This window comes from Telmatherina bonti (assembly GCF_933228915.1).
Source record: "Telmatherina bonti genome assembly, chromosome: 12".
Lineage (NCBI taxonomy): Eukaryota > Metazoa > Chordata > Actinopteri > Atheriniformes > Telmatherinidae > Telmatherina > Telmatherina bonti.
The window spans coordinates 9,044,054-9,057,802 of record NC_136610.1 but is presented as its reverse complement, the minus strand read 5'-3'; positions in this window follow the sequence as shown (position 1 = coordinate 9,057,802).

Sequence of the window (13,749 nt, the reverse complement as noted above, 5' to 3'; positions counted from 1 at the left end):
AAATGTATGACATACTGCGAATCCTGTGTAAACGCTGTGTGAGGACAAAGGAAAACAAATCTGTGGGCTGAAACTCTGTGTTGCTACTTTTGTTCAGATGCATAAGAAAAGGAAATTCTGCAGTGCCGTTCCAAAGAAATTCCCTGGGTGGGAGGTTAGCAGCATGTGGTTAAAAGCTGCACGTCTGTATCTGTTTGCCCTCTCGTGAGAACAATTTCATCAACAGAGACTGAACAAACCCGCTCAGAAAATTAATTCAGCCTGGATAATAAAGGTGCAATATGCGGCAAGCACAAGCAGAGAACATTTCAACTCCATTATTTACACACAGCCCGCCTTTGATATCTCGGTTCTGTGCAGAAATTCTCCCGTGTCGATCGTCCAGCTGAACCCGTCTGAAGGTAAACGAGGTGAACCGCCAGGGAACAACGCCGGCTTAACGCCAATGATGTCAAGTTACTGAAACATTTTCATCATCCTGCAACAGCTGGGAAATGTTCTCAATTATTTATTTTTTTTTTTTTTGTTATGATTTAGACATTCCAGTTTTACAAAAGTTAAATAGATCAGAGGACATGTCCGCCCGTTTCCTCCACATCGGTTTCTACAATTATTTTCTTCACACTCAAAACATGTCCCATTGTTTCAGTGTCATCATCTCAAGGTCTTATTTTTTATCCTTTGACAGTTCCAGACCTACAATTCAGACCATTTGTGATTCTCTGCTCCCTCTATCTGGCAGTCCTATCACCCTGACCATCTACCTCTCCAGCAGCCACTCCATTCTCTGCTTATGTTTGTTTAATACTCGGTGGAGTTGTCTGCCTGGGATTGGGTGTCTGAGGTGTGTTGCTGAGAGATTTCCAATTGATGGGATGGAGAGGATGGGAAGAAGAGCGCTAAGAGCGAGTAGAGGTTATAGAATTGAAGGAGAAAAGAGAAGAGGCCGAGTCAATAGGCGAGCAAAGTGTTTTGGTCCAGAAAGCTTTGGGCTGGACTATTTACCGCTGAAAGAGACGGCTAAAGTCGAATGGAAGCTGAAAAGACTTCAGTGGAGTTCTGGGAATTCATTTTTCATAAGAAATTGCACAGTTTTGCAACAGAGTATTGAACTGAAGTACTTAAATCCTTCTTTTTCTACAAAAGGTAGTGGAGTTCAGCATTAAGATGCAAAGCAGAGTTCTGTCTGGTTTCCATTAAATCCCCCCCATCAGTCATTTGAGCCAAATAAGAGATGAATTTGGTGGATCCACCAAAAATAAATTCATAAACTCTTTGTCTCAGTTTACAAAGTTCTGGGTGAAATAATGTTAAGATGAAAAGGTCATCGATAGTTTATAGTGTGTAACAATAACAAAGATCTATTTCAATAACATATGACTAAAATGTAGTTCTACTTTTGTTGAACCAACCAGACAAGCACTGAATGCTTTTACAGTACCCTTCTAGTGATGGTTTGGAAACTGGTTTACTTCCAGAACAGCCATAAGTGTTGGTAGCAGATATTAAACTAGTTGCTGGAAACATACCTCTGAGATTTCAGTCTATGTTGACATGAATATGTTCATATGACCCGGTTCATTCAAATGATTATCAAACTGACAAAACAAAAGAGCATTTAGTTTAGATTCTCCTCCATCTTGGTGGATTCTCCTAAATCCAGTGGGAAATTGTGTCCAAATCTTTGACTGGTTGTGTATATAAAGACTCAATAAGTAGATCCCTTCTGTGCATCAACATGTTCCTACATCACATCTTTTATCATCCCTTGCAAAAAGGAAAGTATCTCCCTGAGTGGGGAATCCATCTTCTGTAGGATTATTTCGATAACTAGTTTAACTGTAAAATTTCAAGCAATGCAATGAAGACCATCAGTTTTATGGGGATTGATGATTCAGCAGTAGCAAGTTTAGATCAGTTTGATTAATATGACCAAAGCAACTGATGTTAAAATGAAAACAATGAGAATAGTCTTAAAGCAAATGCTCCATGTCAGAAAGCATTTGTAGTTTGAGTTAAAAGTCATGCGAAGCTTAATCCTGTTGTGTAAAAAAACTGCAGTGGCAGTTTACATCCAGTTGTAGCACAGCTGCATTGAACACCTGTTGACACTGGAGACCCCACTGAGGTCTGGAACATTGTTCGGATTTATCGCAGCTATAACTGTACAGTTACCATGTTGACATGTTTTCATTCTTTGTGGCAGGTTATCACAGATGCTTTACTGGATAGATACCTTTGTTACAGAAAAGCGTGTTTCCAAGAAACAGAAAAGTAAAGCACATGTCAGCTTTCTTCCTCCGAGGCAAACAGCTTTGATGCTTTTCCTGCAGAGTATTCCATGTTTATGTGAACGTATGTTTAAACCCAGGGTGCAATAAAATGGGACCTCGAGCTGGAGCATAGTTAGGAGATACTTGTGGTAAAAAAACAGGAAGCAAAAAATAAAATACAAAACAATCATAAAAAAAACTACAAAATGGACCCCACTAAACTTATATTTATGATGATTTCTGTTAGGAAATTTATATATTATCATTTGTTCATGACTTATCTTTTCTTTTATCATATGTTAAACTTTTTAGATTACTTTAACAAAGATTGATTCTTTCTGGTGAAGCAGGGTGCCTCATGCTTAATGAGCTTGGCTCACTCAGATATACCATCCTATTGTTATCTTTGCACCTCGTGTTTTACTCATGACTTGCTTCTGGTAGTCTGTTAAAATAGATGCTTATTGTTTTAGCAGCTGCAGGAGTAAATGAAGTTAATACTATACATTAACTGGAAAATGTGTGATGAACTCATGACATGTGTCATGCCATTATCTGTCAAATAAAAAGCCTGAGCAGAGGAAGAGCAAGCGAAGAAGACAGTTAGGAGTCTCTGTGCGAGCTCTGAGACTTTATTTTACATGTCACAGGGGTTTTAAACCTGACAATTTCCACTGCTGTTTGACATTTCATGCCCAACTTTGACGGGGTACTGCAACAGATGGTGTTAAAACTAACTGAACCCATGAATTATAAATCACCTAACTCCACAGGAAAGATCAATAACATGATGTTGTCCAGCTTCATGGAAGGATGAAGCTGTAAAATAAGTGAAATATTTATCAAACCAAAACTGCCAATTTCATTGTGTTTGTTCATATCAAAAAGTAGGACCATAGATAGATAGATAGATAGATAGATAGATAGAGTGGCACTGTCCCACTGAAGAAAAATAGTCACTCAAATAACTAGAAACTGTAAAAAGCAATAACAGATTAAATTTACTGTTAAAATGTATGGGAAAGAAACATTGCTTTGTTTGCTGTGTGAAAAGAATAAACAAGTAAAACCAAACTTTGCTGATGAAGAGTGAAACCAGAACACCTGCCGACTGGTGCAAAACTCTGACTGAAAGGTACCTGAATGCAATGAGCACCACAGAGGCTGTTCAACAATGTATCAGGTTTTAGCAAACTACAAAGTTACAAAAACAGGTCACTTCCTGCAGTTGGCGCAGTGTTGCATTATGGGTGGTAATCACTCTAAGAGTGCCTCTGCCTACTGTGACAAAATACCATAAGAAACGCAAAACAGCAATAGTTTTGTCTCCATGTTTTGCTTGCAGATGGAGAAATTGGAGTTTTCTTCTTCACGCAGGTCTTGTCGTTTATTTTGCTAACCACCAGTGCGGCGCCACCTGTGGTGAGAATGGGGATATATTCTATTGATTTGGCTGCCTGGATACAACCCCTACAACTGACGGTGCTTTCACAACTGTATAGTCCGCTAGACTATACAGTATACAGTACTTTGCAAAACAAAGGACAGACCCGCATGAAGAAGAAAACTCTGTTGCTCGCTAAACATGGATACAAAACTATCACTGTTTTGGGTTTTTCATTTTGTCTTATGCAAGTATACTGCAGAAATACACTGCAATAACAGACACAGTACGAACAACAGACGAGGCAGAGGATAATCGCGATGTATTTATCCACTATGCCAAATGACCTGTGTTTGTTGGCGAACCAAATCTGCTTCTTTGGTCTGAATCAGAATTTGTTTGGCCATTCACATTTCCCCAAACGAAGCGGACTTTCCAAGCAAATGGACTTGGATTTGAATCAAAAAGGCTGATGTGAACATGCCCTGAGTCAAATCCACAATCAGACAAGTCTGGCAGATCTTGATGTGAATCCACCTGTGTTAAAATACAGAAACCAAACCTCACACTTTGATAAACTACTCAGGAAATGTGATGAATTCTGAAATGTTTCCTTCTCTAGTGGTAATTTTAACTCGGGCATGTCAAAGATAATGTCAGAAGTCATCCTTTGTGGAGCCCACACTGTACTTCATGTCAACGCAGACTGCAGCCGGACTTATGGTGTTCTGATAGAGCAACTTGCAACCTTTGGCCCTGCTGTCAGCAGCTCGGAGGAGTCATATGACCGTGCTGAGCTGTCACTATGACGCATCATTCAACTTGACAACATGTGTAGCCGCCAAACAGATCGTTCCCAAAGTCACTCTACAACATCTCCAAACTTTTACATCAGCAGCCGTTCTGGGAAAGCCCCAAAGGAAGAAGCCTTACTGGAAAACGGCTTTTCTCACACCATCCATCACCATCAAGAGGACGGTGCCATCTGATTGCTTTGCCCTCACCACCATCCTCCTCATCTTCCTTTCATTTAACACTGGCACTCGGCCAGGCTCTAATGAGGATGGGCTCCTGTCATTTTTCTTTTGGGGCCTTTTTCTCCTTTTTTGTCATGAAAAGACAACGAATCTTCAAAATGTCCTGCAGTCAGCAAACTGGAAGGAGGCAAAGAGGAGGAGGTGGCGGAAGAGCGGTGGATGATAGTAATTTAAGGTCCCAGTGTGGAAACGCAGGTCCTTCTCAAACATGTTGGATGCGCCTCTGTTAATGAGGACTTTAAGTACCCTGCCAGCCGTCTTTAGACACCCCCATCGTGATGCAAAGCAGGGAAAAGAGGCCTCTTTTAAAGGCAGCATATGGCTGTTGAGGATCTTCCACTGATGTATTGTCATGGGATATTTCCCCTCCACATATCTGCTGCCGAGGACGTGCTCTGAAACGGAGCCAGAAACCCCCCACCCTCCCGCCCCGCATCCTCATGTCTCGCTGCTTCACTGGCAACAGCGGTGCTAGTGTGCAGTTGGTGGTGAATGTCAGGGCTGATCTTCCACAGCAGCTGTAATGATAATGTCCACCGCTTTTATGGTTGTGGTATTAATAACAGATGAGGATGGTGATTAAAAAGTTGGAGGTGTGTGAATTATACATTTGGGACTAGAAAGCAACTTTGATGGAATTTTCTTGGTGTTTTTGTGGAAAATCAAGGAAGATTTTTAAAGTGAAGGGATTAAATAGTTTGGAACATCCCACCTACAAGCACAAGCTTCATAATTTAATAATAACAGCTGCTGCATGTCTGATTGCATCTCCAGTAGAGGGAAGGATGTTTTTTTTTCAGGATTTAGTTTATTATTTATTTAGTTTATTCTTTGCCAGGATTTAATCTTTTATTCTCTGTTCTTTTAATCTCTTTAAACAAAATAAACCTTAACTGCACATTTAAAAAAACAAAGAGGGATATTTCCTGTTATACAAACAAAGCAAAAATGTTTTTTTTCTTTGTATTTATTTATTTTTTAATGAAATTCTAGAAAATCCAGTCAGGTTTCAATCCAGACAAGGTTTTAACATTTGTGTGAACATAATGTTGAATCCTTAGATCTTCCTCAGGTCTATGAGATGCAAACAATTGTTATAAAAAAAAAAAGCACAATTTCATTGGACAGAAAATTTGACTATTGAAAACAGGACTGGACTTTTGGAGATGAAGGGAGGGGGCTTTGTGCCATCCAACCCGACCACCTAACACCTGATGTAGTATTTTCTATCATGGTGAAGAGGCTCAGCCATCAGCGGCATCACAATATGAATATGAACATTCAGAACCTTTAAGTGAAAACACAATGCAATCATTTTAACTGGTCATAAACCCAAATGTCATTCCCTATAGAGACATCTGAAACCAACACAATGCTCTCTTTCAGTTTTTCTCATCTTTTTGTTTTAAAATTCTTGAATATGAAGATACAGAAACTCATGGTGGCAGTCCCATATTTGTTTCCCAGGAACAAGGGGAACCAGTTTTCATGGAAAATAAAGAGTTTATTTCCTCTCTTCTGTCTTCTAACAGTAGAAATATCAGCAATTCATGCAACACACTAGAAATAAGTGAAAGAGACAGTTGTCAATGCAAATATGAAAAAAGGGAAAAAAATAACCGGGTTAGTTTTTGGCAAAATACTAACTTATTAGCAACAGGTTGGTAAGATGACATTCAGAGAGGCAGAGTCTCTCAGATGGAAAGAGCTTCAGGAAATTGTGGAACAATTTTGGAACAAAGCTTCCTCAGCATAAAATTATAAAGACTTTGAATTTATCTTACCATCTATGGTGTAAATATGAAAAGACTCATAGAATAGGGAGGGATCTCTGTATGCAGGGGACATGGCTGAAGCTCCAGACTGGATGTTGTTCATCTTTGGGGGCTCAGGCAGCACTGCACTGAATGAAAACATGATTCTTGGGTGGAAACCGTCGCATGGACTGAGAAATCCATCACTGTCTGTGAACTCAGTTCAAATGGAGGTTAAACTCCACTGACTCTCCTTTATGTTCATCAAGGAATGGTTTAAAAAATAAACAATAATAATAATAACTCTCTTTTTAACTTAACCTCCCGATCCAAACAACTATTGATAGTGAACATATCAGATATGCCACAATGTACTGAAGGGAAGTACTGTCTATGGAAAAGTTGGCTTGTAGGTGTCAAGTTAAAACAAATGTATGTCATACTCTATAAACATCCAAAAAAGAGGTAAATATACAAAATGAAAATAAAATACCTGAGCAGACTCATTGCCCAGAGGAATCTCCTCTGTTCATGCAGCCTGATTACAGTTTTAACCCCAACATGACAAGGATGAGTAGGATCAGCTCACTTGTCCCATCAAACAGCCAATATCACACAGCCTGGAGGTATGATGGCACATCAGTGACGGTGCACATCAAGAGAATCGGCTCTTTGCTCTTTAATTGGCTGCAGCAGGTCATCTCCACTCGCCTCTCAGCTGTCTGGAATAATATGCGAGACGCATTTGGATTTAATCTCCCACAAATTTCTGCTCATTTGATTTGGTGCCGGGCCCAGGGAAGAAGAGGAGGAGGTGGCGGGGGAGGGGGAGGTTTAATTGAGAGGGATAGTTGGTTGAAAAAAAAAACAGAGGATGACTGGAGGTGACACATTGAGAACAAGAGTGTGGATTTAAAACATGAAAGGAAGGGGGAGGGGCAGGGCGGGGGAGGAGGACGGCAAGGAGGGCGACTTGGGTCGACCCTTCGGATTGAAACACCCAGAGATGAAGAGCGACTCATCTGAGATAAAAGAGGGAAGTGGAAGCTGCTGCTGCGACGGCTAATGAAGAGCTCCTCACATCCAGCTCTCATTGTTTATTGATGCCTTGCTCAGAGCTTCAGTCCAGAGCAGACGATCACCGCTTGCACATCGCAGCATTTAGAGGCCTTTAGCATAAAAGCTTTTCCTCTGCTGCACTTCAGAAACCGCCTTTAGTGACCCTGACTTTGGTGGACTCAAGACCCTCCACGTTTCCTGAGCTGATGAGGTGGAGTCTCTTTATGAAACATAAATATTTCTCCCTCAGTAAATTCCAGCTGTCTGTTCGAGTGAGGGTGCACATGATCAACTGGCCGAACAGGAAGGGATCTAAATGAGTTTCCAGCTGAAGTGGTATGCAAATGGAGGACATTTACATGACCTGCTCACACCAGCCACAAACCACAGACAGACACTGTAATGAGGAATTTTACTGGGTCTGTAACACAGAATCAATTCAGCTGTAGCTTCACCTCTGGATGTGTCACGCTGTGACAAATCACATCCATTTACAAATAAATATAAAGGTTTTTTACTGGCTTGTTGTGGCTTTTAAAGGAGCATGTTCAGCTGATGCAAGCACTATATTCCTGAAAAGATCCCCATCTCCTGGAAGCTTCCTGAGGCTATAAGATGGTCAGGAAATCCATCCCACAAATCTTGTTAAGGAGGCCACAGTGTGCTCATTTACAGGTTTGCCGTTTAGATCTGCTGTTCTGTTTGTTATGTGTGAAAACAGTGCTCATTTAGCCTTCTTTAAAGGCTAATTATTCTCTTTGCTGGAGTTTGGGTAATTTTCGCATTGTGGCGCCCCCGATGATGGCTAATCCAGCATCTGTCTTCCACCCCGGCCATTCTGAACTCTTTCCCTACAGTAACAGTCACATTAATGCTGACTCTTGACTTTTCCATTGCTTTGTTACTTTGTCACTTTGTCCAGTAGTGTCTTTTTGGATTTATCAGCCATTGTCTTGGTTCGGAAGACCTGCTGTGTCTGTGTGTGTGTGTGTGTGTGTGTGCAGTTGCTTGTGTGCTATAAACCAAAACCAAAAGTCTTGGTTCTGACTGGAAAAAAACAGTTATGAAGTGCAGCTTTCCAGTCTCAGGATGCTGCAGGGTGACGACAACTCCACAAAGGTACTTAATAGATGTTACTGTGTCATCAAAACAAGCCAGAAATATCATCTTTTAAGGGTAGAAAGTTACAAATTTATACTTTAAGGAAAAAAAGAAGGGAGTGGGTCAATATAGGACTATTTTCTACAGTTTGGTTTTTCTTTGCCCATCCATCTGTCCCTCCATCCATCCCTCCCTCCCTTAAGTTTGATGTCCACAAAGTGGAAATTGCATTAATTGACAAAACAGCTCAGTTCTTAGCTTGAAGCTTTAACAAATCAAGTTTATTTAAGTTTAATCAGTGTAACCAGAGTGCAGGTTGTGTTTCTGTCAGATTTCAGATTTATTTTTTATCCTACATCAAGACAAAGACGTCTGAGTCCTCCACAGTCAATGTACATCACTTAAACAGTCTCAACCCTCATTATAATATGTTAAAGTCATAATGCATGATTTTAAATGGAAATATTTGGAATACAACTGAGCTGACTCATTCCTTCTTAATGTGATTATGTTGATGAACCTCAGTCCTTTGAATCAACAAGACTAACATGATAAGTGTGTAAACAACCCATCATCCTCAGCAGGGACTCGCTTATTTGCTGCCTAAAGAAGTCTTTAATAAAGCTGTGACTTCATTTCACAGGCAGGTCAGGTTCTCTCTTTTGTTTATCAAATGAGATTTTTCTTGGCAACACGACCAGACTCATTATCTTTGTGAATGTTTTTATGTATCTTTTTTTGTTTCCTGCTCTGGTGGAAAATCGGCTGGTTTTGCACACTTGGCTGCCTCACCTCTGACATCTTTTGCTGTTTTTTTTTGTAACACCTCCGCTTTTTGGACTGATCACACATTGAGATAGTCTTTTCATCCTTTTAATACACTTTTAATTGTGTCCTAAATGTGAGTGAAAAATATCCTGTGAAGAGGAGCCGTGTGATCTCAGTCACTTTTACATAATCCATCTATTGAATATCAGGAATGTCTTCTGGACGTAGCTTTTGGTCTGACCATCATCCTCGCAAGAACAGAAAGTTAAGGTTTACACATCACTATTTTATTTATTCATTTTTCCTGACAGAAATCTGGCCCAATTTCTTTTTTATTTAGCAACCCACCGGGAATCCTTGAACCTCAAACTGGGAATCTTCTCCGGCACAACAGGTCCAACCAGATATCCATTTTTGATTTCTTTCCTCCCACTGTCTACAGACATGCATGGTAGGTTAAATGGTCAGTCTAAATCAGAGGTTGTCAACCAGTCCTGCGAGGTCGGCAAACCAGCAGGTGTATTCCTGCTTCAACACAAAGTAAATGGATCAAACTGTTCAGGTTCTGCTCAGTGAAATTTGAGTCACCTCTGTTGGAGCAGAGATACATGGAAAACCTGCTGGATTGCGGAACTTGTGGGACTGAATTGCATACCCCTGGCTTGTGAGGTCCTTCTCTTCGTGTGATGGCTCAGTTATGCTGTTTTATCTACTACTGGTACTAAACAGCAGTTCATCCTGCAATGCACAACCACTGAAAAGTTCCAAAAAGTCAAACTTAGCCTGACTTCCTCTCATGTCACCTTAGCAGTTGTTCCAAGGTGGGAAAGTGCAGACTGAACAAGAATGGCACAACAAATCCTTGTTACTGCAGCTAATTAGCAGGTTTCCCCAAAAAAGACTGATAGTGAATGAGATGAATGGCTGCCCCTGGGCCCGTCGTCGGGCTGATGGATGGATGACACACACTCCCCGCGGCAATGGCAGACGCAGAGATAAGCCGAGCAGAGGGGGATGACTGTTGTTGTCCTGAGGACAGCTGGATGGTAAACAGGTCTGTAGGACAGCAGTGGCCTCTGGATCTGGAAGTCCCAGCTGAGTTGGATATGTGGAGCACCGAGTATCACCTCTGCTGCCTGTGAACACGCAGTGCAGGTTGGCTGAGTGTTTGGAGATCCAGTGTGCAGGAATGCCAGTCTTTAGGTTGTGCTGACGTATGTATGTATATATATATATATATATATATATATATATATATATATATATATATATATATATATATATATATATATATATATATATATATATATATGCGCATATACACAGTGAGAAAAATGTTGCGTTCAGTACTTATTTAACCTTGTATAAAGATCACTTTTTGTGTCATTGAAGCTTCTTTTCCTTTTTGTCAGCGAGCAGGCAGTTATTTTAAGATTAGAAATGGCAATTAGAGAAATTATTTCTGTCTTTTCTGTAAGTCCGAGGCCTGCTATCACTAATAGTTCCTGTGAAAGACTTAGTGACAGTTTAAAGGGGGAAGAAAAAGACTGATTGGAGTCAAACGTGGAGATTACAGCTTCATTCCAGAAATAATTCAACACATGGAGGATTGGAAACCAGTCATGTTAAAAAAAAGAAAAAAAAAAAACTCTAAAAGATGAGACAGTTTGAAATTTTACCTTTCATTTTCAGCAGCCACAATTCACACGTTTACTGGAACAAATTAGGGCGATGGCAGAGGTGAAGACTGCAGAGTTGTGCAATCATTGACTAATTGCAGCCAAATGAACAATGGAGCGTTAGAGGCTTTTATGAAATTAGATTAAAGATCATTTTGCTGAGAAATCTTTCAGCTCTTAACAGGACTGCTGACAGTTTCTGTGTAGAAATTCTTTATTTTGTTCTTCATTTCCGCTTGTTGTCTGATAAAAATTGTATAAATATCAGTTTGAAGCAAAATATCCACAAATTACTCAGCATCTTAGGTTCACTTAAAAATGGGGGATGACAGATAAATCTATGCAAAAGGAATTTCTTCCTTCTTTTCGTCTCACACACACACACACACACACACACACACACACCTGCACACAGTGAGTCAATCACTAGGGTCGCTCCTCGGCAACCTCTCAGTCTAACGCTCTTGTCATGCTGGTGAGGTTGAGAGCGGCAGGGTGGAGGTTTGGTTCATCCTCCCATGGAATTGGATTATTTCTGGGTGAGGTGGACCCCACCACCACACACACACACACACACACACACACACACACACACACATACACACACGCATTGCTTCCCTGCAGAGACAGACACATGCAGTTCATGATGTAGAAACACCCCTGTTCACCGTGCTGGAGAGGAGATCACAGCGGCGCTAAGGCCACTTTTACAGACTGAGATGGTGAAAAATGCATTTTGGGAAGTGCGATGATGCGTGTGTGTGGGGGAGTGGCGGTGGTGCATGTATACGGGTGGGTGTGTGCTTGTGGGGGGGTGTTGTGGTATCTGTGGGGGGGGGGGGGGTGTAGTGCCGTGTGTGTGGGGGAGTGGGGTGATGCGTGTATGTGGGGAGTGGCGGTAGTGCATGTATACGTGTGTGTGTGTGGGGGGGGGGGGGGGGGGGGGGGGTAGTGCCGTGGCGAAGCATGAATGCGTGTGTGTGTGTGGGTGTGTGGGGGGGGCGCGATGGGCAGGGGTGTACGTATGGGGGAGTGGGTGGTGCATGTGTGTGGTGGGTTGGTGGATAAGTGTAGATGTGATGGATGGGGGGGGGGGGGGGGGGGGGGGCTTTGGATGTGACGTGGGGGTCAGGAGGATGGTTTTGAGGGTGGGCTGAATGTGTGGCTGGGTGGACCTGTATGTGGGAAGTGTGTGTGTGTGTGTGTGTGGGTGTAGGTGTGTGTGCTGAGACAGTGGCGGATGTGTGTGAAAGTGCCGATGTGTGGACAAGGGGGGACTTCATGTCCCCAGGTGGGGGTGTCCTCCGTGAGTGAGGGGGCGGTGGACAATCGGTCTGGGATTCCCCTTCTGCCGCCCTCCTCTTCTTTGTCCTCATGCCCCTCTTCTGCATGTGGTGAGTTGGTCCCCTCTTGGGTCGGTGATGACTCTCTGGTTAGAGTCGCCGAAGGCTCAGGTTACGGGGATGGCTGTCCCCGGCTTGTCCTGGTCCTTGGGAGGCCCTGGGAGGGGGGGCATGCCTAGTGCTGCTGGCAGCTCGCCTTCTGGAGGAGGGTGAGCTTTCCTCCAGACTTAAATCCCTCGACCCCTCTTCCTCCCCGCTCCCCATCACACACAGGCAGGGTATTGGGAGGTGTGCACGTGGCGCTGGGTGGTGAGAAAGTCCATCAAGGTGGTCTTGATTGCTGCACCCAGCCTCGGCCTCCCAGTTTTAATTACACTTAGACATCAAAACACCAAAACACTGACAACTCACATGATTAGGGGGAAGGGCGTGCGGTGTATGGTGGGCAGGGCTGCTTAGGTGGTCCCTCTCCCAACACCGCGTGGCACTTCCCTGAATTTTAATTGCAACTAATACATACTTCACAATCAGTCATAAGCGGGGGGGAGGCAGAGGCGATAGGGTCCTCTCATGCCCCTATTCTCGGGGCTTTACTGGGGGGGGGGGAGTGCCATCCATTAGACCGTCGGTGTGGGCTGTACCCTCTGCCTGCGGGGGCGGGGGGCTGCTCACGGGCTCTTGGGGCCCTGGGGCCTGCGCTCTGTCTGCCCTGGGTGGCCGGTGCCCGGTGGGATCGCCCCTTGCCGGCCTGGGCCTGCTGGGGCCTGTTCCCCCTGACTGCGGGGGACTCTGGTTGGGACCTCCTTCGCCACTTCCTGGGCAGATGCATGGCTGGCTCCGGAGTGGGGTGGTTGGGGTCTGTGCCTGGGGGTGTCTGTCGGTTACCCGGGTCTCTGGGTTCTCCTGGCCTGCCTCTAGCCCTAGGTGGGCGGGGTCACATTGGCATGATCACTCTTCTCTGAACACGTTCCACTCTAAATGTTCTGCATGAATGTTCTGCATGTGTCACAGTCACTGAGTCATCCAGCAAGTTTACAGCAGGTAGCTCTCTTTCTGTCTTTTTGATTTAACTTGCTAGTTTCTGGTCCTCCTGATTGTCAATGGTTTTGTTCTCCACAGGGACCATGAATCTAGAGTTGGCTTGTGTGGGTGTATATATTTATGTGTGTGGGTGGGTATGTGTGTGTACATATGTATGTATGTATATGTCTGTATGTATGTGCATGGATATGTATGCGTATATGTATGTATATATATGTATGTTTGTGTGTATATATATATGTATGTATGTATGTATGTATGTATATCTATCTATATATATGTATGTATGTATGTGTGTATGTATGTATGT